The sequence below is a fragment of the Netta rufina genome (assembly GCF_964035555.1).
Source record: "Netta rufina genome assembly, chromosome: 24".
Classification (NCBI taxonomy): Eukaryota; Metazoa; Chordata; class Aves; order Anseriformes; family Anatidae; genus Netta; species Netta rufina.
In genome coordinates, this window is record NC_140148.1 from 7,270,555 (window position 1) to 7,294,174 (window position 23,620).

General features: G+C 43.7%; 1 pseudogene across 1 annotated transcript; it reads left to right on the top strand.

Annotated features, from left to right (window-relative positions):
• Nucleotides 1–1,833: 1,833 nt before the first annotated feature.
• On the top strand, nt 1,834–18,930 carry LOC311218488 (ATPase family AAA domain-containing protein 2-like; annotated as a pseudogene). Its single transcript has 11 exons — nt 1,834–1,899; nt 2,914–3,008; nt 6,539–6,698; nt 7,567–7,657; nt 10,554–10,868; nt 11,798–11,924; nt 12,962–13,145; nt 17,163–17,322; nt 17,659–17,772; nt 17,869–17,958; nt 18,908–18,930. The product of its transcript is annotated as an ATPase family AAA domain-containing protein 2-like (transcript).
• Nucleotides 18,931–23,620: the final 4,690 nt, after the last annotated feature.

Here is a 23,620-nt window from a genome sequence, read left to right on the forward strand (position 1 = left end):
AAGTTATCGATCTTCAAAGGCTTCCAGTTAACTGCTCCTGTAGGCCGAACCAAGACTGAATCCGTGAATTAATAATAAAGGGGTAGGAAGAATTTTCCTCCTCACTTTGCCAAGGGAACCTCTCATCCACAATTCAAACATCGGATGCGCTTTTAAACAGCTTATAACTAATAGAGGAAGCAAGTCCATTTGAATGCTCTCTCAGACTGGACGCAGCCAGGGTTAGTGAGCTCTTCAAAAAAATAAAAAACAAAAACCAAAACCAAACAAAAACAAAAAAAAAACAGCGCATTTAGAGATGAACTCGTGATTCAAAGTGGCTGCAAAAATGAGGCTCCATCTTCCACAGCCGGACAATTTAACTTTTTTTTTTTTTTTTTTTTTAATTTAAAATTCAGCATGTTCCAATCTCTGGTCTTCAAGATTTCTTCACCTATTAAGAAAACACAAAAACCTTTCCCCGTCTTTATTACCTGTACAGCAAAAAACATACCAGTGCATCTAAATCCACAGATGTGCATACGCATACACACATCTATGTTTATACACACACGAGGAGGGAGTGAGAGAAAGTTAGCGAGAGCAACAGTGAAAATCAGAATTTTTGCCTTTTCGACACAGAGAGCGCGTAAAAATTCTCTCATTTTGAGGGAACTAGAAAAAAATGGAGGCTCTACAAAAGATTTTGATGAGTATACCTTCTTTGTAACATGAGGAATCTGGGGGCCAGCACACAAATATGCATATGTATGCACATGCATACAGGATAAACATATCTATACACACAAGCGTGCACAGTATATGTTGTATGATCTCCATATCGAGAACAACTCGTAGCCCTGATCAGACATGTAGAGTTGCAATCAATTAACAGCAGCAAGACAGCAGATCAAGGGTACAGCAAGCTTTGAGAGGCAGGGGAATGCTCACTTTGCCAGTGGCACGGCTGCATGATACCAAGGATTTTGAATTAGTTTGAGTTTTTGGAAGCAATTTGGTTTTTCTTTCTGCGCTGTAGCAAATACCACAGGTTTGCCATCACGTGCTGTTCCCTAATCCATATATCCATCATCATCCATTGCTGCAGGATCATGAAAGGTTAGAGAAGACGACTTAGGTCCAATTTAACAGCCAATGATTTTTCGATGAGCAGAGCTGCAACAGATTTTATTTAGCCACAAGCATTTTTTTTTCTTTTTTTCTGATATGAAGTCAGAAATTTTGATTTCTTTTTTTTTTTTTTAAAGACACTAAATGTCACAAAACCTGCAACCAGACCAGATAAAGTTCAATTTAGAGTGATTCTGAATCCTTTCATTAAAACGCTGCACATTTCTGTGCAAATTATTTCTGACTCTTCTGGACAAAAGTGGATGAAATAGTTCTTACAAATTAATAATAAAAGGTTGGAAGCTTTTACTTGGAAGGACAGAAAAACCCAGAAGCACTTCCTGAGCTTCAGTTTACCAACAGCACCATCGGATTTAGATCCTGGCCTGGCAGCCAGGATGCAGGGTCTGTAAGCATTGCTGCGATGTGCAAGTGCCAAGGCAGGTTTCTGGCCTGCCCTGACTAAAATACCTTTTTTTTTAAAATACAAACAGCGTGCCAGGTACGCTGTAATGCCAATGTGCCAGCTCAATAGAGGATGTCAAACAACAGAGGCGTTTATCCTAATTTCTGGCATGAAAACACTTTTAACAGCATTCTTTTCACGAAGAAAACCCTCTCTATCTTCTCCAATGCTCCAGGATCTGCTGCAGCTGCAGCAGCCGCGCTGGTACAACCCACATCTTTGCCAAATCTTTTCAATAATTGTGCTTTACCTCGGCAATGTTGAGGTCACTCCTCTTCCTCCTCCAGCTGAGGAAGCAGCTCGCTGGCTCTGCCACACCGCAGGTGCGGAAGCGAAAGCTGGGAACACAGGAGTCAAACTCTCAGTGCTCACGAAGCCACCAGGGCAGAGGGCTGACACAGAGGCACCCCGGATCCGCTCTCCCTCCCCGCTGCGAGGCTCGCAGCAGCCCCAACCCGAAGCGCACACAATGCTTCGCATGGTGATGTCACTGCTGATTCTGAGTCCCCAGGTGAGGATCTGCCTCACCACTCTCAACGTTGGTGTTGGTTTTGTTGTTTTTTTTTTTTTATTTATTTTTCTTTTAAACATTCACAGCTTATGGGAAACCATCAGGTAAACCACAGATCGCTAAGGAAGAAGGCCCACACGAGGGAAGTCCGTGCTTTTCTTCCAGGCAGTGGCACGTGCTTTAACACGCCGCGTTCGACAAAGCAGCTCTCCCCGTTTTGCTCAGTGGCAACAGGCACGACTGCAACGCACACAGGTGTAGGCAGCACCTGCAGGTCCCAAACCCTTAACCCGTTTTTAGAGAGCACCAATTTTTTAAGTAGTGCTTTTCCCTTAATCCATGACCCCTTTTTTCCTTTATTTCTATCGGGTGGCTCTCCTCCATTTTCCTCCTCAGTGTCTGAGCAGACACTGGGAATCATTTCCGGAGGAAGGGCACTGCTGAAGCTCCTCCATCTACTCTCCGAGAAAAGAGAGTATGTTAAAGAATACATCTTTCCATTCTTTTCCCTTTATTAAATACAATTTCTGAAATCAACGCTGCGGCCTGGCAGCAAATACCTACGGGACTAAAGATGATTCCTCATCCTCACTGTAACGTTGTAGTTAACCTCCCAACGAACCCATCTCCCCAGGAAGCGGCCATTTGAGATGGGAAGGGGCAGAGCAAGAGGAAGCTCTCCTTAGCCTAGCTCTTCCCCCAACACCACCTCGCCACCCAGCACCAAATTCAACTCACCTGCTCCGCCCGATCACTCGAACGGGCGTCCGACGCTGGCACACGCCGCAGCCGTGGTTCTGACGTGCCTTAAATCACCTCTCCGCAGAATATCTCGGGTCTGTACGCTCAAATAACGCAGTATTTGAGAAATAACGCCCAGAGCTCACACTCTGAGTGCAGCCCAACAGCACCGAAGCACCGGTAGGCTAAACATTCCAAACCTGGCAACAAGGCTGACCCAAGCAACAGCACGGAACCCTTCTGCACCTTCAGCGTGGACATCAGCGTAAGGAAACACAGACCTCCTCGATCCAAATTTTAAGCGAGAAACGCAAAAGGTCACCCAACCGGGCTGTTTTCAGCAAGCTAAAGGAGAAATTAAGGCGACAACCGGGTGCATCCAGAGTTAGTCAGATCCTGAAGGCAGTTCCTTGGGGGAACGGAGGAGCAACGCACCAGATGAGGGCTGCCTTACAGCGCACCCCTTAGAGGCACTGCTGCGGAAGGAAGGCAGAAGGTTGGAACTCGAAAGAACTCGCAAGGCGTCCGTTAAGGGGGAAATCTTTCATTTTTTTCTCAGCAGTACCTCCCCTCTCCCCCCACCCCTCCCATGAAGGCAGCCCGGGGACTCTTTGCTTCCTTAGGGAGAGGGCAGGGACGGGGCAGGGTGGTGGGACAGATGGCCAGAGGGTCGGATGGACGGACAGACAGCCGGACAGAGGGCCCAGCAAGGCCTGACGAAGGGCTCAGGAGCGGGAGGGAAGGGCAGGGCGAGGGGAAGGGCGGCCCCGGGCCTGACAGGAGACCTTGGGCCTAACCCCGGGCAGCAGCTCCGCGTCTCACAGGGCCCAGAAGGGGCTGATACAGGGGGAGGGAACACCCCAGCCCCCAGCCCTGCCTCCAGGCCCTGCGGCCTTCACCCCCCCCCTCCCCTCAGCGCACCCCGACCCACAGGGCCCGCGACACGGCCTGCTCCCCCTCAGGGCAGCAGAGGGGAGCCCGGCCGGGCAGGAGGCCTTTCCCCTGCCCCCCGCTGGTCTATGAAGGGATCTAGTTACCGGCGAGCAGGGATTTTTACTGATCCTGGCCGGACAACAAAGACTACTTATTAGAGAAGTACAATTCTTTTTTTCCTTGTGATAACATTTCTTGACCAAAAAACACGATTGTGAATGAGGCAAAATGAAAGATGTAACATGGGGACGTGCGGATACTCACGATGATGCAGCCTTCTATCCGCATGTTCGCTGCGCTGCTGGGATAGCAGCTGCGGGAGCCTGGCAGCAGAGGGCAGTGAAGCCAAGCAGCTGGGATCCGTCTCTGGGGAAGTAGGCACTGAGAAAGCGCTTGCAAACGGGGCACAAGCCCTCAGCCTCTGGAGGCGGCGCCTGTCAGGCGTGAAGGAAAGGGATCCCTTCTGGGAAGATGCTGTGGGCTTGCTGAGGCTCGAAGAACAGACGGTGCTGGCTGCTACCAGTGTGCTGCAGCAGCGGCAAGACAGAGCCGTGGTAGTTTTCCTCAGCTGGGCAGCTGAGCTCCAGCACAAGCGCTCTCTCCCTGCCCCTCCTCCAACGCCAAGGGGAGAAAAGAGGCTGGCAAGGGCTCAAGGGCTGCCAGAAGGACAGGGAGATCACTCCACAAGGAGCGTCACGGGCAAAGCAGGCTCAGCACAGCCTGTTCCAGTCCAGCCTGGGGCCTGCTCCTGCGGGGGCTCTCCACAGGCCGCGGCCTCCTCCAGGCCACAGCCACCTGCTCCACCGGGGGCTCCTCCAGCCACAGGGGGGCTGCAGCGTGGAGATCTGCTCCACGGGGGACCCATGGGCTGCAGGGGGACAGCCTGCTCCACCAGGGGCACAGCCTGCTCCACCAGGGGCCTCTCCCTGCACAGGCCGCAGGGGAACTGCTGCTGTGAGCCTGGAGCACCTCCTGCCTCCTGCTGCACGGACCTTGGGGGCTGCACAGAGCTTTCTCACTCCTCCCTGAGCCAGACGCTGCTGGGCAGCAGCTTTTGTTCCCTTTCTTAGATGCAAGACACCTTCTTAAATTCAGTCCAGCCAAGTAGGAAAAGTAAATGTGGACAGCTGTATCTTGGCAAAGAAGATAGTAGGGAGCAAGGAGGTTCAGCAGTCAAGATGGAAGGTGATGCCATGAGGCTTACAGGCTAGTAATGTTCTAGTGAAACCCAGCCTGAAGAAGAAGAAACCTGCCTGACTACTTGATGTGAATAACAGACTCTGTTCAGCTCTTTCCTAACATAGAAACGGTGCTGACTGCTTCTTCAGAGTAACAGAAGTTCGTGATACTACTGAAATAGTTGTGGTTCAGATGTAGATCTGATTTCTCCTAAGCACACTGAATTCACAACTGTTGATCCTCCAGAGGAGGCTTTGCAATTGAACACCTGGAGAATAGGTAAATTTCCCGCTGTTGTTCTCCTCTCCTCTTGTTTTGTTTTGTTTTGTTTTGTTCCTAGTAGCATAGGCTTAAGATTCTGAAGAAACAGGCTGCTTTTTTTCATTTCCAGCACTGGTTGTTTCTCCTGAGCCCCGCCTTCTATTTTTGCAGTCATAGGATATGTGGATGTAAATTCGTGGAGAGAGGTAGAAAACTCTTTCAACTGGTGTTTTTTTGGCTATGTGGGGAGAACAAATAGAGTGGCTTTGAATATTCTGGCTCTTATTCAGAGCAGCATGTGGAGGGAGACAGATGCGTTTGCTTTTTTAGTGCAATGGCTTCAGAAGCAAGAGGGGAAAAAGCACTTTCTCTGGGAGCTGAAGGTGTCCTAATCACAGGAGAGGTTTCTAAATGGCATATCTTTGCGAGGGTTCCTGTAGTTCGGAGGTTTTTGTTTGTTCGACGTTGGAAGGTTTTACTCTTAATATTCAGGTCTTTCAGCAGAAGTGAGAAATGTGATTTTATTTTGTGCAGTGTCGTGGACCCTCCGAAATCTCCTGGGAATGATGAATACCTCGCCCAGTACCAATGTGATGACGGTGGAGACAAGGAGAAAGAAAGAAGATCAAAAGAACGTGACCTCATTTCAAAAGAAAGCGTTTTGTACAGCAAAGAGTCTTGTGAGCCTGGTGAGAAATTGCGGCATACTTCCTCTCTCGAGTCTGACACTGAATGTAGCTCTAAAAACCTTTCCTCCTCAGCTGTTACAGAGAGATGCCAAGATACAAAGGACAAGACTAAAACCACTGAGAAAGAGCATTACCAAAGCAAGAGGGAACATGCTCCTAGTGAAGAGAAGGAGACTCAAAAAGCAGGTCCTTCCAGCAAGAGAAGGGTAAAGTTGAATACAAAGAATACAAACTTGAGCTCCTGATTGGCTTCATGCTGAACTCTGTGCTGTTCTTGTCCTAATCGTGGTCTCTCCATAGATAATATGGTTTAAATCCAAATAGAATCGTGTGATGAGGAAGATCTCACTGCAACAAATTCAACATCTAAAATCAAAGTTGACATTTTCCGTGATTTTCTTCCTGAGCAGAAGATTGCAGTACTCCTTTTATATTAACGTAGAGATTATTTCAAACTGTCTTGAAGTGCTTGATGACTTAACAATCTGCAGATTTATTATCTAATCAAAAAAACCCCGATTTGGGAGACTATTTTTTTCCCAGTTTTGAATGACCACTAGGAAGAAGGTTATTCCGGCATCAAGAAAGTCATGTGGAATGTAACAAAATTTACTGACCCAGTAAGTAAAACTTATATTTTTCTATTAGTTCCATTGTTTCAACTCTTCAGACGCTTATGGATGGCATAGATAACAGAGGGGAGATCGTGGTAATCGGAGCTACCAACACACTGGATTCTATAGATCCTGCTTTACGAAGACCAGGACGCTTTGGCAGACAGTTCCTCTTCAACTTGCCAAATTAAGAGGTGAGAACTTAAATTCAACGTTAGTGCTACCATGGCAAAGTCCAACTTTATAGGAAAAAAAAATAATTGACAACTTGAACAAAAGAGTGACACGTGGAGACACTGCGTTGTTCCATGGAGGGCAAATCTGGTACTGGATATATATGGTCAGGATGATACCACCAAGTAGTTAGTTCTATAATCAAATCTTTCATTCCCAAAGTTGTACCTGTTTGCTTAATTATTTAGTCCACTTGGGCGCTTTCATCATGAAGTTGTGTTTTTGGTCTCAGTCCTTCACTTATGAGTGAATAGGGGACGTGTTTGCATTTGATTGTGCCCCGGATCAGTGGTAGTAGTTTGAGTCATAATTCTTTTCTTCTTTATAGTAATTGTAGCAATTGGAAGCATTGTGCCAGAAGTGTTTTCTGTGAATTTACTGACTGAAAAGCAAATGTGATGAAGTAATGAGACTGTCCCAATGAATGCTTGCTAAGTTTTAGAGAAGTTTTTTGGACAGCAAAGAAATGTTTCTGGATAAATTTTTCATTACAGTATTTTCCTCTGGGTCCTTAGGTCTTGTAGTTTGGAAACTTGTTATTGAAGCTATAAATGCCTTTTCTTTCATTGTAGGTTCCTAGAAAAAGTTCAGTATAACAAATAAGAAATATTCAATTTCCTGGTTGACAATGCAGAGTGTATATTAAATAACTGTAAAATACTTGAAAGTTGAGCAAGTAAGAAAAGTGTATTAATAGATGAGGGGTTTTGAGGGAGGACTGTTTTGTTTTTTTGTTGTTTGTTTGTTTGCCTTTTGGTTTGTTTGTTTCTTGTTGGTATTTTTAAGGAAAACTTGGGACAAGCTAAAATGCAATGATTTTGCTTTCAGGCTAGAAAAGAAATTTTCAAGATTCATACTCGTGACTGGACCCCTCAGCCACCGGACATGTTGCTTGATGAACTAGCTGAGAAATGCATTGGTAAGACTGAAACCAAAATGGATTCTTGCTTGTGACCAAGTTGTAAAGAACCTAGGTTGTACCAGGCAGTACCCATGCTCTTGTGCCTTGCTGCACAACTAGTCAACGAGGCAGCTGGCACGCCTTCATAGCAATCAGAGTGAGATGCTTTCATCTATTTACTCTTTATTGTCGTTCCTCTTGTTGTCTGAGAACATTAAATGGTTCTGGGGCATCTTCCTCAAGAGTATAGTTTTTGATGAGGAGTCTGCTTCAGCTGCATAAGCGCAGGATATCAGGCAGTGAGCAACATGAAACTTCCCTGCAGAGAGTGGTATAAATGGCTCAGGATTCAAATTAGGATTAAATAAAAAAATAGGATTTATTAAAAGAATATAAAAGAATAGAGGTAAGCAAACAGTGCTGGGTGCACTGAGAGTCTCCGCTCCACCAGGGCACACACCAGTTACATCAAGCAGCTGATTTTTATGCTCCTAGACTAGTACATATTCATTACTACTTCCAAAAAAAATAGATTATTATAATTAGCCTCCGGGGTCCAGTCCCTCCTACTGGAGCATGCGCATCAGTCTCCTCTGGGGGTCTCTAGGGGTCTTTCATGCTGAAGGCTCGTAGTCTTCCTCTCCAAGTCCTTCCCCTTTGTACTCCTTTGGCACTGTACCAAGTTTATAGAACATTTTCTGCAGGTCTTGTCTCCCAGCCGTCCTTCAGCTTCTTTTTTCTTCCTCTTAATCTCTTGGCGCCCTGGCCAGATACCAAAGGTCTGCATAGTATCCCATAACAGTCACTAGTTGTTATGAGTTGTTATGAAACTCCCAGACATCAAACACAAATAGCTTTCTTATTGACACTTCACGAGTAATTAAAACATTCTTCCCCAGCCATTCACAGGGACAGTCACATCTCACAGAATCACAGAATCACAGAATTTCTAGGTTGGAAGAGACCTCAAGGTCATCGAGTCCAACCTCCAACCTAACGCTAACAGCCCTCCACTAAACCATATCCCTAAGCTCTATATCTAAATGTCTTTTGAAGACTTCCAGGGATGGTGACTCCACCACTTCCCTGGGCAGCCTGTTCCAATGTCTAACAACCCTTTCAGTGAAGAAGTTCTTCCTAACATCTAACCTAAAACTCCCCTGGCTCAACTTAAGCCCATTCCCCCTCGTCCTGTCACCAGGCACGTGGGAGAACAGGCCAACCCCCACCTCGCTACAGCCTCCCTTGAGGTACCTAAAAAGAGCGATAAGGTCACCCCTGAGCCTCCTCTTCTCCAGGCTGAACAAGCCCAGCTCCCTCAGCCGCTCCTCGTAGGACTTGTTCTCCAGGCCCCTCACCAGCTTCGTCGCCCTTCTCTGCACCCGCTCAAGCACCTCCATGTCCTTCTTGTAGCGAGGGGCCCAAAACTGAACACAGTACTCGAGGTGCGGCCTCACCAGAGCTGAGTACAGGGGGACGATCACCTCCCTAGCCCTGCTGGTCACGCTGTTCCTGATACAAGCCAGGATGCCGTTGGCCTTCTTGGCCACCTGAGCACACTGCTGGCTCATATTCAGCCGACTATCCACCATCACTCCCAGGTCCTTCTCTGCCTGGCAGCTCTCCAACCATTCCTCTCCCAGTCTGTAGCTCTGCTTGGGGTTATTGCGCCCCAGGTGCAGGACCCGGCACTTGGCCTTGTTGAACTTCATGCAGTTGACCTCAGCCCATCGGTGCAGCCTATCCAGATCCTCCTGCAGAGCTTTCCTACCCTCGAGCAGATCGACACACGCACCTAACTTGGTGTCATCTGCGAACTTACTGAGGGTGCACTCGATGCCCTCGTCCAGATCATCGATGAAGATATTAAAGAGGACCAGCCCCAGCACCGAGCCCTGGGGGACGCCACTAGCGACTGGCCTCCAACTGGACTTGGCTCCATTCACCACGACTCTTTGGGCCCGGCTATCCAGCCAGTTTCTAACCCAGCGAAGCGTGCGCCAGTCCAAGCCAAGAGCAGCCAGTTTCTTGAGGAGAATGCTGTGGGAGACGGTGTCAAAAGCCTTGCTGAAGTCAAGGTAGACCACATCCACAGCCTTTCCCTCATCCACCCAGCGCGTCACTCTGTCATAGAAGGAGATCAGGTTCGTCAGGCATGACCTGCCTTTCATAAAGCCATGCTGACTGGGCCTGATCGCCTGCTTCCCCTGCAATTGTTGCATGATGACTCTCAGGAGGATCTGCTCCATGAGCTTCCCTGGCACTGAGGTCAAACTGACAGGCCTGTAGTTTCCCGGGTCTGCCCTCCGGCCCTTCTTGTAGATGGGCGTCACGTTTGCTAGCCGCCAGTCGATTGGAACCTCCCCTGATAGCCAGGACTGTTGATAAATGATGGAAAGTGGCTTGGCCAGCTCCTCTGCCAGTTCCCTCAGTACCCTTGGGTGGATCCCATCCGGCCCCATCGACTTGTGCACATCTAAGTGCCGTAGCAGGTCACCAACCAGTTCTTCATGGATAAGAACTGGTCTATAGCAGTGTTAAGTTAATCTCGAAGAAGACAGGAAAAAAAAGGCTGTAACTGTTAGAAATAGAAGTCCGGAATAACAAAAGCAAACAGGTTCATAAATTTAAGGAGTATTTTCTGAAGACTTGATAAATTGACTAGAATGAGGGGGAGACTGGGACACACTGCATCTGTGGTTCAAGAATTAAATTGCCAGTGCAGGGCCCAGAGGCAGACAGGATTCAAACAGAATTGTTCTTTATGGACACGAATTGTTAAAACATTCCTCACAAGCGGTAGCACTTTGAATTCCCTGTTAAGCTGTTTGGTTTTGGCATTACAAATTCTTTAAATGTTGCATGTTGTAAACCTGGGCCTTGACTGATGTAACGTTTGATTTTTGTTTGTTAGGAGACTGTGGTGCAGATATCAAATCCCTCTGTACTGAAGCTGCTCTGTGCTCTCTACGCCGATGCTATCCTCAGATTTATGCAAGTAGGGAGAAGTTGCTACTAGACGTTAATTCTATTAAAATAAAAGCAAAGGACTTTTTCATGGCTATGAAGAAGGTTGTTCCAGCTTCAAACCGGATCAAGGCTTCACCCGTACAAGCACTATCACCCATTTTCAAGCCACTTTTTTAAAGATCAGTAGAGAATATTTTACAAGTTGTGCAGAAGATCTTCCCGCATGCACAGCTTGCGCTAAAGAAGGACCAACAGCAAGGTATAACCACAGCATCCACTTCTTTATAATTCTGCTAAAGCAAAAACTTGTGGTTTGTGCAATCAACTTAAACCTTTCAGACATAATGGTGGTAGAATTTTATTATTTGCATGTGCATGTCTTTTTTTTGGGCAAGTCTGGAATACAACGCATAGGTTTTATTGTGGATTCGAAACTGAAATGCCAAATGGAAGCTCTGAATGACTCAATACACAGTAAAGGACGATGCGTTCTCTACTGAAGCATCCTGCTTCTGACGGCAGCTAAGATAATTAGCATTTGTAGAGGTTGACTTGAGGTTTGAAGTATAAGGCACCTATTTTTCTTTAAAAAATCAAAACTCAGATATTTGGAGGGGAAGCATTTCTAGGTCAATGTTTCTAATTCCTTTCTGAAGAATGTCAGGACCAGGATACAAGTATAACTGGTCTAAGCTAAATATTGTTTTAGTTATCATCATTTTTAACCAGTCTCCTAATTTAAATGTTTGTGGATCGTACTATACACGTGAGATCAATTAGCATTGATACTTACTAGATGAATGGAATTCTGTGGCCATCACATCCTTTATCCCCGTGCTTTCATTGTGGGAACTTCCTCCAGAAAGAAATGGTCTTGTTTGTTTTTGTTTTTTTTTTATCTGTTTAGCAACTGCAGAAATTGTTCGTAATCTCCTTTATTCTAAGGGGGAGAAAAAAATCACCAAGAGTAGCGTACCTTATACGTACACATCAGTGGGACTTAGTACAGCTTTGTAGGGCCTTGTGCCATCTCCTTAGATCTGTGGTGGGCTGAACTCTAGGAAATAGCTTTCAGTGTGTGCTCTCAAATGAAGAAAGGGTTTTGGCACTGATTTAGAAGCTGTATTAATGGAAGAGAAAGAGACAAAGGCTATTCAGGAAAGTTAACAAACCTCTTTTGCCTTTCAGAGCATTTCAATCCTATTTTACAAGATGATATGTTTGACAGTGATGACGATGCATCCTTGGTTTCTGGAGATGAATTAAAAGATGGAATGCCTGACGGACCAGAGAAAAATCGCCTCTGTTTCAGCAGGTAAAGAAAGATAGATCCCTGTTATGTTTAAATTCTCGGGTCTGCTGAGTCTTTGTAAACAGTTCCAGCTGTTAAAAGTGCGAGGGGTGGTAGACGAAGGGGCAACATCAAGTTTGTGTGTTGAAGGGGTGCTTGGTATTCACAAGAAGAAAGGGTGGAGGGACTAAAGTTGTAATGAAGTTGCTCTGAATGACCAAATTGAAAAGCCCAGGCTTCTCTTCGTAAGCCAAAGTGATCCGTAGACTACCAGAACACGTTGACTTAATCCATGGCATTCTTTGAAAGACTCAAGACCACATAAATGTGCTGTCTGTCCTTTTAGCTAAAAATACCCCAGCTTTATGGGTTTGTGTTGCCACCTTTTGCCCTTCTGTTTTCCACGATTGTTAAACCAGTAGTGAATTATGTAGCAGAAAGAAAACTGAGAAAGGGCTTGTTAAAACACCTTGAGAAAAAATTGAATGGTGTCTTTATTTGTTAAGCCACCAAGTTGTGTTAATCTTGTGATATTTTAGTATGGAAGTCATGCAAGCCCACAGTTGGAAAGTTAGATCATGTTGTCACAGCTGGATCAGTTATTTTTCTCAGTTTCTATTGCTGTGCTGTCCAGAAGATTTTCTGTGCTTTAGAGCAAGGCTAAGTCTCTAGCATCTTTGATTTAAGCCAGCAAAGGTACAGCCTGATTGTAGTGGGGAAACAAATGCTCCTCACAAATTTATTTTTAAATAAAAATAAATTTATAATAAAGTAAATAATAAATATATAATAAATAATAAATTTATAATAAAGTAAAGCAAGATTGCAGGGATATTAATTTGCAGTCTTGGTTTAGTAAAGAATAGGAAACACAAGGGAAGAAGGTGAAACAATTGGAATGAGTGAATAACTTAACTGGAAATCTTACATGTATTTAATGTACCGCTGCCATTTGGATTATTTGGGGAGGGAAAAGAAAGTCTATAGGAAAATTACTTGGAACATCTGTGTGTCTATTCAGCACCTCATTTATAAGCTTGTTTTCTTAACTCTTGTTCTAGGAGTGCTTTCTGTGAACCAACATCATGCCAGCCCCGTCTGCTAATAGTAGGAAAAGAAGGGTACGGCCAGGTTTCTTACGTGGCACCCGTGGTGTTGCACGCTTTGGAGAAGTTTCCCGTTCACACCCTGGACCTTTCTGTTCTGCTTACAAACGTTGCATTGCCAGAAGAAATCTGCGGACAGGTACCTTTTTTCTTTTTCTTCTCATCGGATTCACTGACTGTATGTAAAGGATCAATGGAGTTGCAAGTAAGGTGAGCAAAATTAATTGGTAATGGAGGTGGCCTTGTTTTAATGTTGCTTCTGTCTGAAAATCCCCTTTTCTTTTAGACAGCACCACAAACAATCTGGATGTTGTACATGTCGACATTTTCCATACCCAATTTTACAGTGAGGCTGCAGCTCAGGAAGCTGGGCGGTGTTGCTAATAAACATCTCTTTGTGGAAAGAAATGCTGCTCATGTCACTGGGATCCAGAAAGTAGTTCTCATTGCCTCCTAAGACTGTATGCTCCCAGTAGATGGCTCTGTATCAGACTGCATGTCGGCTACTTTTTGTAGCCTTCTTCTAAATTATATTAGTAAGGCAACCAAGGTTTGGGGCTTCTGTTTATTTTGTTTTCACAGGGACATACACAACTTGTGCTGTTGCAGTATGTGCAATAAAAGCATTAACATTCAGAAAACACTTCATTTGCACGGTGATGTGGTTTTAACTAGAAAAAATGAACAGATTTGGTGTTTTTACTTTTAGGCAGGAAATCCATTTTCTTGTTTGGCATCACTACCTTAAAATATTTTTACCTTTAGTGGAAATGTTTGAGATCCATACAAGTAAGGACAGACATGTTACACGACTGAATACTGATGTGTCCCTTAAGAGGGACATTTCCTTTCTTTGTTATGCGATGATTGTGGCTGTGGCCATATAGCTACGGTGTCTAGCCACTGCCTGAATATATCCTTCCCATCTTCTGACTAGAGTTCTCCGAATACTGATAATCTGAAAGGGTGCACAGAGAAATTCCTTATGTGAAAGGATGCTTGCCACTCTGTTCACGTAGTTTCATTTCATGGGGCAGTCAGATGGCTATGTAGCTATGTATTAAGAGGTTATTGTACGTGTTTTAGTTTTCTTACCCAAGCTTTCCTTTTCACTAGCTGATCCGAAATGCTCAGAAGACAGCACCAAGCACAATTTATGTCCCAGATATCCATTTATGGTGGGACAACGCTGGACCTGCCTTGAAACTTACTTTTCTAACTCTACTACGTAACATTCCAGCATTTTTGCCAGTTTTGCTGCTTGCTACGTCTGATGTACGTCACTCAGATCTCCCAGAAGAGGTATTTGTCAATACTTTCCTTACTATTTCTTCAGTGTCTTGTAATTTATGAATGCTTTCAGCATCAAAATGCTGGGCTTTCTTAAATGCATGCTGTTATTACTCAGGCACCCTAACAAATCACTTAAAATTTGCTTAGAGAAAAAGAATACTGTGAAAGCATCTGCTTAAGGTTTTTTCTGAGTCAAGCAAGTGACTTTCACCCCCTTCTCACACATGCAAATAATAAATTAATACAATAATTCTGATGGCTACAAAGTGGTTCAGTCAAGAATATGCAGTGCTTGAAATGACAAGAGGATGTTTTTACTGAAGAAGACTGTCTTCTGACAGTCTGCCATTCCATGCTATGTTGGGTAAACTGCTAATAATGCAATTTAGTAGAGAATTGAAACACTTTGATTAAAAAATAAATAAATAAATCAGTTTCTTTCTTCATATAGGCCAAAGCTTTCCAAGCTGGAAATCTGAGTTCCAATTTCTGCTAAAGTAACTTTGGAATCGAATTCTAGTTGTAATCCTAAATAAACTGTAGTAAAAGTAGGTGCAGAACTTCATTGACTTCTGAGAGTTTACATTAAGGGAAGGTGCCCAAAACAGGACCACGCTGTTGTCATTCTGATGATTTGGTCTCAGTCACTGGGGGAAGAGAACGGGTCTTACCTAGACGTGTTTATTATCAACTGCTTTGAAAGTGCTTGAGTTCCCACAGAAGTTTTTGTACAGGCTGTAAATTCCTTCTAAAATAAGTAGTGAAATTCCTCACCTACCTTTTAATACTAGAACTTGAAAATGGAGGAAGATGTAGAGGTACTAGCTACTTCAGACACCTTTTGGTAGAGAAATAAAAACTCAGCAAAAAGCCCTCACTTGTCTGCTGAAGCCTGTCTCTTCCCTCGATAGCCATAAAGGTTCTAAGTAAAGGCTGCAGCAAGGCAAGTAAATACAAAGGAAGCGATGTTGGGTGTGGTGAAAGCCATTACTTTATCAGTGTAGCGTACAATCCCTTCAGCGAGCTTTAATTCTACAGGTGATTCTTAAAGGTGATATTTGAATTTGCCGTGCCAGCCTGTGAAAATGTAGCCTTTTAAGGCCAGGAAGATAACTTTTTTCGGTTTGTGTTCTTCAGGTTATTATTAATTTGAAAAGGTACTCGTCTTTTTGGAATAGAAGATGAGTTTTTTGTGGCCTTAAATCTGAAATGTCTCTCCTCCTTCTGCTTTAGATCCAAAAATTATTTAATACGGAATTTGGAGAAGTGTGCAATATTGAGTTGCCTGGTAGGGCAGAGAGAGCAGCCTTTTTTTGAGGACCTAATTCTAAATGAAGTGGCTAAGCCTCCTGTAAAGAAAAGAGGTGAGGAGGATATGAGAAGTACATCTAAAACTTTTCTATCGAAGTTACTAGCTCGTTGGGCTTTGCTTTGGTGGTCATTTTCTGTCAGTAATTTGTCATATGCTTGTATTTGAGTACTGTAAATTGGCTAATTTTTCCTGATTAATTGAAGTTGATTAGACATTGGAAGTCGTGCCTGTAGCACCACCAGCTGAGCCTCAGAAGCCACAAGAGTGATCCCCACAAAAGTAGGGATGCTGGAGGAGGAAGAGGAGGATACCTTGCGTGACCTTAGAATTTTCTTGAGGGACGTTACTCGCAGACTTGCCACTGACAGACGTTTCAGGGAATTTGCAAAGCCCGTTGACCCACAGAAGGTAAAGTAGTGCTGATCTGTGTGTGTCTGTAACTTCTCAGTGTTCGTATTTCTCAGCGTTTTGGGGAAGGTTCAACTTTGTTTTTAGGGCTGCACTGTAAGGATTTTGCAAGAAGCAGAGGCAGTGCTTTTACTTCTGCTGACTCTCAAATGTGTCTTATGGGATTATTCGCTGAAAGCCCTGGTTTCATTCTAAAAAGCCAGTCCAGATGCCAACACAGTTTGCTTGTGAAAAGGCTTTGATACGTAGGCGTGTCACAGCACTGAAAAGCACAGAGATCTTTCCTTATAATTACAAACAGTATTTACAGGACTACTTGAGTGAAGTCTGAAGCCCTTTATTGGACTGTCAGTTCCTGTGGGAACAGGAATAAGAGCAGCAGTTTGTAAAAATAAGTTTTGAGATCCTGTTCTCTGTTTCATCTGGAACTCCTCAATAGGAATCAACCATAAGTGCAGTGTGTTTTCTTTTTCCTCCAATTGGCTGCTTAGATGCCTTTTTCTCCTTAATTTATGAGATAAGCCTAAACTAGGGGCGTATATTTCAAAGACAGATGTAACTTGAATATACCTGGGGATCAGCAAAGTCCTCTTCTTGTGGGCATCCACTGGCTTTTCTTCCCCTTTTCTCCTAGGTTCTTGAGCTGTGAAAAATCTAGACAGATACATATGTCCTCATCTGAACTGGTCATTAGTCTCCTCTTCTGGTCTGAGGGAAGAAATGAGCACCTCAGGGCCCAGTTATCTCATTCTAAAGTAGATGCCTGCAATAGGTACTTCACAGGTGCAATTCATGCACCTTTTCCTCAATGTCGACAACAAAGAGAATGCTGGATGGCTTGCTCAGCTTTCACTGTTGTGATTTTCTGAAGCAAAGTGAAATGAATCTCCCACCCTCAGTGTTTCTTCTCTACCATGCACGTGCTTCTGACCTCCCTACTTCTTGTCCTCTCGTGGCCGCGCTAATGAAAAATGAAAGAGCCCTTCCATTTTTGAGAAGCAAACTGGTTAATTTCAGCGTCTTCTGATGCATCGCAAATGTTCAGGGTTTTTAGGAAGTCGTTTATTTAAAGTTTTCAGAATAATTTTGGTAGACAGTGTGCAAGGTTAAGAAAACCTCTGAATGCTTGTATTTGATCTGCAGGTACCTGACTATGCCACAAGGATTAAAGAGCCGATGGATCTTTCAACAGTACTGACTCAAATTGACTCGCGCCAGTACCTTGCTGCAGGAGACTACCTGAAGGACATCGATCTAATCTGTAACAATGCCTTAGAATACTACCCGGATCAAAGATCTACAGGTGAGGATGTGCTTTTTAACCCTAGTTTAAAAAATCTGTCAAACATATAGATGGATAAATGCTGTGTGCGGACAATAGACTTCGGATGGATTAGATGATTTTGGACGTCCAGACTGTAAATATTTTATCATTTTGCTACTTGGGCATGGAATTGTGATATAAGTGTTCCCAAGGAACTTGTGCTTTTGTTTTAATTAACTTCGATGTTGTTATGCTGAAAATATTCACTGAGAGAACCTTTCGGAACCAACCTATGAAGAAAGCAATTTTTTTCTGTGATCAAAACAGTTTCATTGGTTGGTAGACAACATTCAGTTAAAGTCTGTAAAATTTCAGATCGCCACAGCGCCTATGTTTTGGAAGACACTGCATATTCAATGGTGAGGAACGAAACGGATACAGAGTTTGGACGACTTTGTGAACAAATTAAAGAATCTCGTGAGAAAAGAGGTACGTGCTTTAACGCTAAGGATTTGAAGACTTGTCTCTGCATTTGTAACTGAAAATGCACGACGAAGATCTTTGGTATCTATTCTTTCTTGCAAGGTCGCACCTCTGCAGCGTGTGCTCCATGCGACAACTCCAAGTCACCACAGCAGAACCCTGCTACTGAAGACGAGAAACCAGATGAAGAGAGTAATGAAAATGAGGAGATGCCAGCGGCACCTGTAGATGCCAGTACACCCATTTCTAATGGCAAGTTGCATTTTATTCAGCTGCTTTTGTCGTTCATACCTTCTCTGTTCTTGAGGCACAACAGGTGTCTCTGATGCCTGGCTCTTTATGGCAGAGGTATTTTGTTTTCAAATTGACTTCCAAATGGGAGAGAGAAATCCAGAGGTCATTCATTCAATATAGTGATGAATTAAAGTTCAAAGAAAGTTGGTTCATTTGATGTACTCTTACTGGAACTTCATTTTGTAAACAGAACGACCCCCCACTCAAGGATATCACAGCTTCCCTCCCGTACTAAAAATGATAGTACTCACCTTTGTAGGAGCAGCAATGTGAAGAAGGTCAAGGGCAGTAAGAAGGGTTCGAAGCTTTGATATAACAAGCCTTACACTTTTGTTGACAGAGCTCCTAATAAGGATCTTTAGCAAGGTCTGGAGATGGGAGAAAAACTCAAACTAGATTTTAATTCTAGGATGTATAATGTCAAGCTTGACTGTTCCTCTGAACAGTCAATTGAATTTAATTTTTTTTAATTTAAATTAATTAGTTTAGTTTTTTTAATTTAAATTCAATTGAATTTAAAGGTTTTTTTTGTTGTTGTTTTTCACGAAACACTAAGTTTATGTGAAAGGTTTTGCTGCAATATCTTTTTGCCAAGGATATTAAGCTTAAGTTATCCACAAGAAAATGGTGGGGAGAGGGATGCTTTAGTTTTGAAAGCTTTTTTTTTTTTTTTTTTTTTTTTTTCTCTCCAGGTTTTTCTCGAGCACAGCAGCATTTCAGTGTCTGCCTGCCATTAGTTGCCCCACTACCAAGTCAGGAGGGTCAATTAAACTTGCGCGAGGAAGAATTTGTTTATCTGAATCTACGTGGTTCACATAAATATATTCTTGTTTCCTTCTTTCCCTAGGATTATTCTTCTCCCAGTATTGAATGTTTCAACGGACACCGTTTAAGATCAATGAGCAAAAGCATCCTGCGGTGTTCAGTCTCCAGCTTTGAAGAAAGTATGGCGATACTGAGGGGAAATGTCAAGAGAAGATGCTTTTCAAGGTACTGTATTTCTATATGTTCAATCTCTGTTCAATTTGTAGATTGAAAAGCAAGAGAGAAAGCATGTGCAGTGAGTTGTGGCCTGATAAACCTCCGGCTAAAATCAGCAGAGGCCTATGAGCATGCTGATGGCGTACCAGTACCTTAAAACTAGAATCCCTCTTCTCAGTGAAAGTCTTCTGCTTTTCTAAAAAAAAATGTTTTTTTTTCCCAACCCGTTTGAGGTGTTGTTGTGGTTTAACCCGGCCGGCAGCTAAACACCACACAGCCCTTCTCCAACCCTCCCACCTCCCTCTCTGGGATGGGGGAGAGAAACGGGACAGTGAAGCCCGCGAGTTGAGATAAAGACAGTTTATTAAGACAGGAAAATAATAATGATGATGATGATGATGATAGTACTGCTACTAGTAATGTGTACAAAACAAGTGATGTACAATGCAGTTGCTCACTACCCGCTGACCAGTGCCCAGCGTAACCCCTAGCAGCCCGGCTGCCCCGCCCTATCCATGGTGCAGCGTGTTGCCATAAGGCATAGAATTCTTTGGCCAGTTGGGGTCGGCCATCCTGAGTCTGTCCCCTCGCAGCTGTTGCTGTGCGCCGATTCTGATTGCCAGTAGGACAGTGAGACACCGAAAGGTCCTTGGCTTGTTGTAAGTACTGCTCTGCAGCAATTGAAACATCGGGGTGGTATCAGCAATCTTCTAAACATCCTTTCACACATTCTAAGCCAAAACATAGCAACCTACCCGCTACTAGGAGGAGAACTAACTCTGTCCTAACTGAAACCAGGACATGTATCTTTTCCACTTGGGTGCTATTGCTCATAATTTTGAGAATTCAACATGAGCAAGCTAGGAAATGTGGGTACATACAGAACCGCGCGTATATGGCACGCAACAGACTTGGGATGTGGATCCTGCGTGAGGCCTACAGGCTTCTCTTTGTATACCATGGAGCACTGGCTTGTAAACATGGTGAAATTTCCCATCCTTGATGGGTCTAATACAACAAGTCTTTTCTCCCTTCTCTGCCCTGTCCTCTTTCTTAATGTAGGCAGTTGAGAAAGCCAAAATTGGAACGAAAAAAAGAATATAACACAGGTAAGTGGCTGTAAGTCCCCGGGATACCTATTTGTGCTGGTTACTGAAGAGGATGGCACTTGGTCACTCCATGGCTTTCATTTGGCCCCAAAGCCTTCTGTAGTCAGCTGAATTCACTCCTCAGTGACTTTTCTGTGAAGAGAGGTAGGTGCAAATAGGAGATTTTATGAATTCCTTGGGGAGGGAGCAGTGTGAATTGCAGCTTGGTAGGCACAAAGCAAACTGTTCTAATTGTGCAAAGTAAATCGATACTTGATAAGTTCAAACTTAGTTTTATAGCTGGCAAGCACAAAAGTAAACCTTAGCTGTGATCCTAGCAGCACAGTGGTGTAGCTCTTCCCTTCCCCTTGTCCTCTTGGCTCTTTTAATGACAGTGCAAGCAACAAACCTGTGCCAAAGGGTGCTGTATGGCAAACAATGGGCAGGCTTTTTTCTAAAAAGCACGAGTTTGAGTTATCTGGTGTTTGGGTGTTTCTCTTGAAACGATTCTTCCCTCCTTGAGCTGTTAGATCCTAATGCAGGAAATGGAAGTGCTGCATGCATAAACAGAGTAATCAAACATACACCTCTTAGGAAGAGGCTTGCAATGTCATAGTGTTTGTTTTGAGCACTGTTAGATACAGTTTGACATGACTGGAGTGAAAACACCTTAGAGAAAGGTGTTGATTGTTCTCACTTTTCCAAGACAGAAATAACTGGAGTAGATTTCCCTCCTGCATGGAACAAAAGTTGCACATTTGTTTTTGTCTGGCTAGCTTTCAGTCTCTTTAAAAATTTCCCTACAGGTCCCAGTTTTAAGTAGACAGTTTAAACGTGCAGAGCGATGAAGAAGTGGAATGCAGTGGTTGTGACACCAACTTCTGATCTGAAATGTAAAGAAAACTCAATCCACTTCAGGGTGCCTTTTTTGTTTGTCTGTTTCCATTTTACAAGAGCAACGGTGAAATAAGGAGAATCCCATCTTCACTGTTTCAAAATCCTTTGTTTCTGCGTTTCAGTCACCAGAACATTGAGGAGTAGAGCTGGTGCAAAAACTGTGAGACGAGTCCACGGAGAAAACAGGGACTTGGAGCTGCGCCGCAGCTGTAGAGTCGGACACAGTCGGTACTCGACTACTAACTCGTCCATTCTATTTGACAAACTTATGACAAAGTAAGTCATCTTTTCTTGCAGACCTCTTAGAATGATCTTTCTTAGCAAGCCTTTGCACTATGGCATGATGTTGGCCTCGACGTGCTCTTTATTTTGACAGCAAAGAGGTATGGCTGCTCCTGGCATTTCCTTCCTGTTTACAGGGAGACACCGTTACCTGGCTAGATAAACAGATTTTCTTGAAGGTGCTATTTCAGCATATAAGAATTGATTTAAAAAACAACCAACAACAGCAACAACAACAAAAGTGCTTCATGGCTTGCTAGTTTTGTAATCTCACATTTCTCCAGGAATACTTGATTTGCTGCATTTCACCATTACACTCGTCAGCGCCGCTGATTCTGGTTTATCACTATTTGCATTGCAAATCTCCTTGTCCAAAGCTTAAACTGATGTATGCACTTCTTGAAAACAAAACCTGAAGTTGCAGAGCAGAAGACTCAAGTCATTATGTTAGCAGCTGTGTAACCATACTGCTTTCCAAGCATAAGATGTCCAGCTTATTTTGTTTCTATGAAGAGTTTAAATGGCTCCCGTTAAGCAAAGATGTCCCCACACTGATACTTACTATTAAGCAAGTATTCCACCTCCTTTGGCTGAGGTCTGCTCCCTTACTCATATTCGAACATTCATCCAAGTAGCCTGCAATTCCACACTCTCGGGGGAAAGTCCATAGAATGGAAAAGGTTCCTCCAGTCTCTTCCTCAGCCTTTTTTTTGAAGCATGCAATAAAGCAAAACATTCACAGGCTGCCCTTCCATGCAAAACAAGGCAAATTAGTAAGACAGGAGCCACAAAACTGATTGTCCTTTAAAGTTAAAATGAGATTTGAAATAGATCGAGTTAGCAAGTGTTGTAAGTCTGTAGCTAAGTCTGGTTTTGCCAATGCAGCACAATTCCCTATCACGTAGCCAGAGCTGCTTCTGTAGCTCCAAGAAGCAAAACTGCTTTGACAAAATACTGTGTCATCAAAGCATTCGTTGGCTCAGTAGGCACGGCTCAGGTTCAACAAGTTTGTGAAAAAATGAGTACTAACAGAAGCAGCAGGGTCCAAAGAAACACTTTATGTCCCCACTGCGAAACGAGGGGCTTTACCTTGAGTGTTATGCACACTGTCAATAGAAAAGCACTGTAACAGAATCTGCCACGGCAGTTTGCATGTTACTGAAAGACCATCAGAGTGGGACTGCAGCAAGATCATTGCGAAGTTGCAAAAAAAACATGTGGGGGTGGGAGTTTAGTTGCGTTAGATAACACAATCTTAGATAAAGATTTTGGTCTTAACGTAAAAGTAAGGATGTCTACTGATCTCTTCAACTCCAACAACTGAAGCCCAAGTCTGAAAAATCGCCTTTAAGAATGCAAAGAAAATATTTAACTCTTCTGTATGTTCATACTTTGCTATCAAGCAAAGGAATGAATGCTGATGCCTTAACTATGTAGGGCTGTAGCTTACAGAGAGACTACACCTTCCTGTTTTTTTCCCTTTAAAAACGTTAAATGCATGTGAAATTATTTGGGGGTGTTTTCACATGCAAAGCCTAATGCAGTGCATGCAAGCCCTGTCATCTTCTTCGTCTAGTAGTGTCGCGTTAAGGGGTGTAGCCGATTGACCGTCATGGGTCCCGTCGGATTCAGGGTGCTGAACTATCACGGTCACGGATTCACCAACACCGCAGTACGGCCTCGCTCTAGTCGCATTCAAGGAGAACTCTCACAGCTAGGAAGAATGCAATTAAGTGCAATTTCTTATGGCGACAGGTACACAGGTTCTTTGGATTGTCAGTGATAAATTCACTGTCTGCAAAAGCAAGCTAGCATGCATGAAATGCACAGGTACACAGCCTAGGTATTAAGACATTAAAAAGCATCAAAACTCTAGAGATTTCTAAGATTCCACAGAGACGCCTGGTATAAGCAAGCGTTCAGATCTTACCCCACGGCGTCCCAATGGAGTGGGGGTGGGGGAGTGAGAGGCTCAGCCTGTCGAGTGATGTCAGAAGGAATCCTTCCTGATAGTATCTTCCCTAACATCCCCTTTCTCTTAAAGCAATTGATATTATTTTCTATCTTTAAGGTGGAGCTTGAGTGACTCTAGTCATGCATATCTTGGTTGTGCTTGGTAGAAATGATCTCACTTGCGTTTAAAGGTACAGGCTCTGAGAAATTCCGAGGGCGTGCTCAGTGAGGGGTGGTTGCACCTTGGAGGCGGGTAGCTTTTGGGATGCAGGTGTGCTTATGATGCCTAGTCGCTTAAGGCAATTACTCCACAAGTAGTAACTTAGTGTTGATTTAACTACAGCATATCTAAAACACAA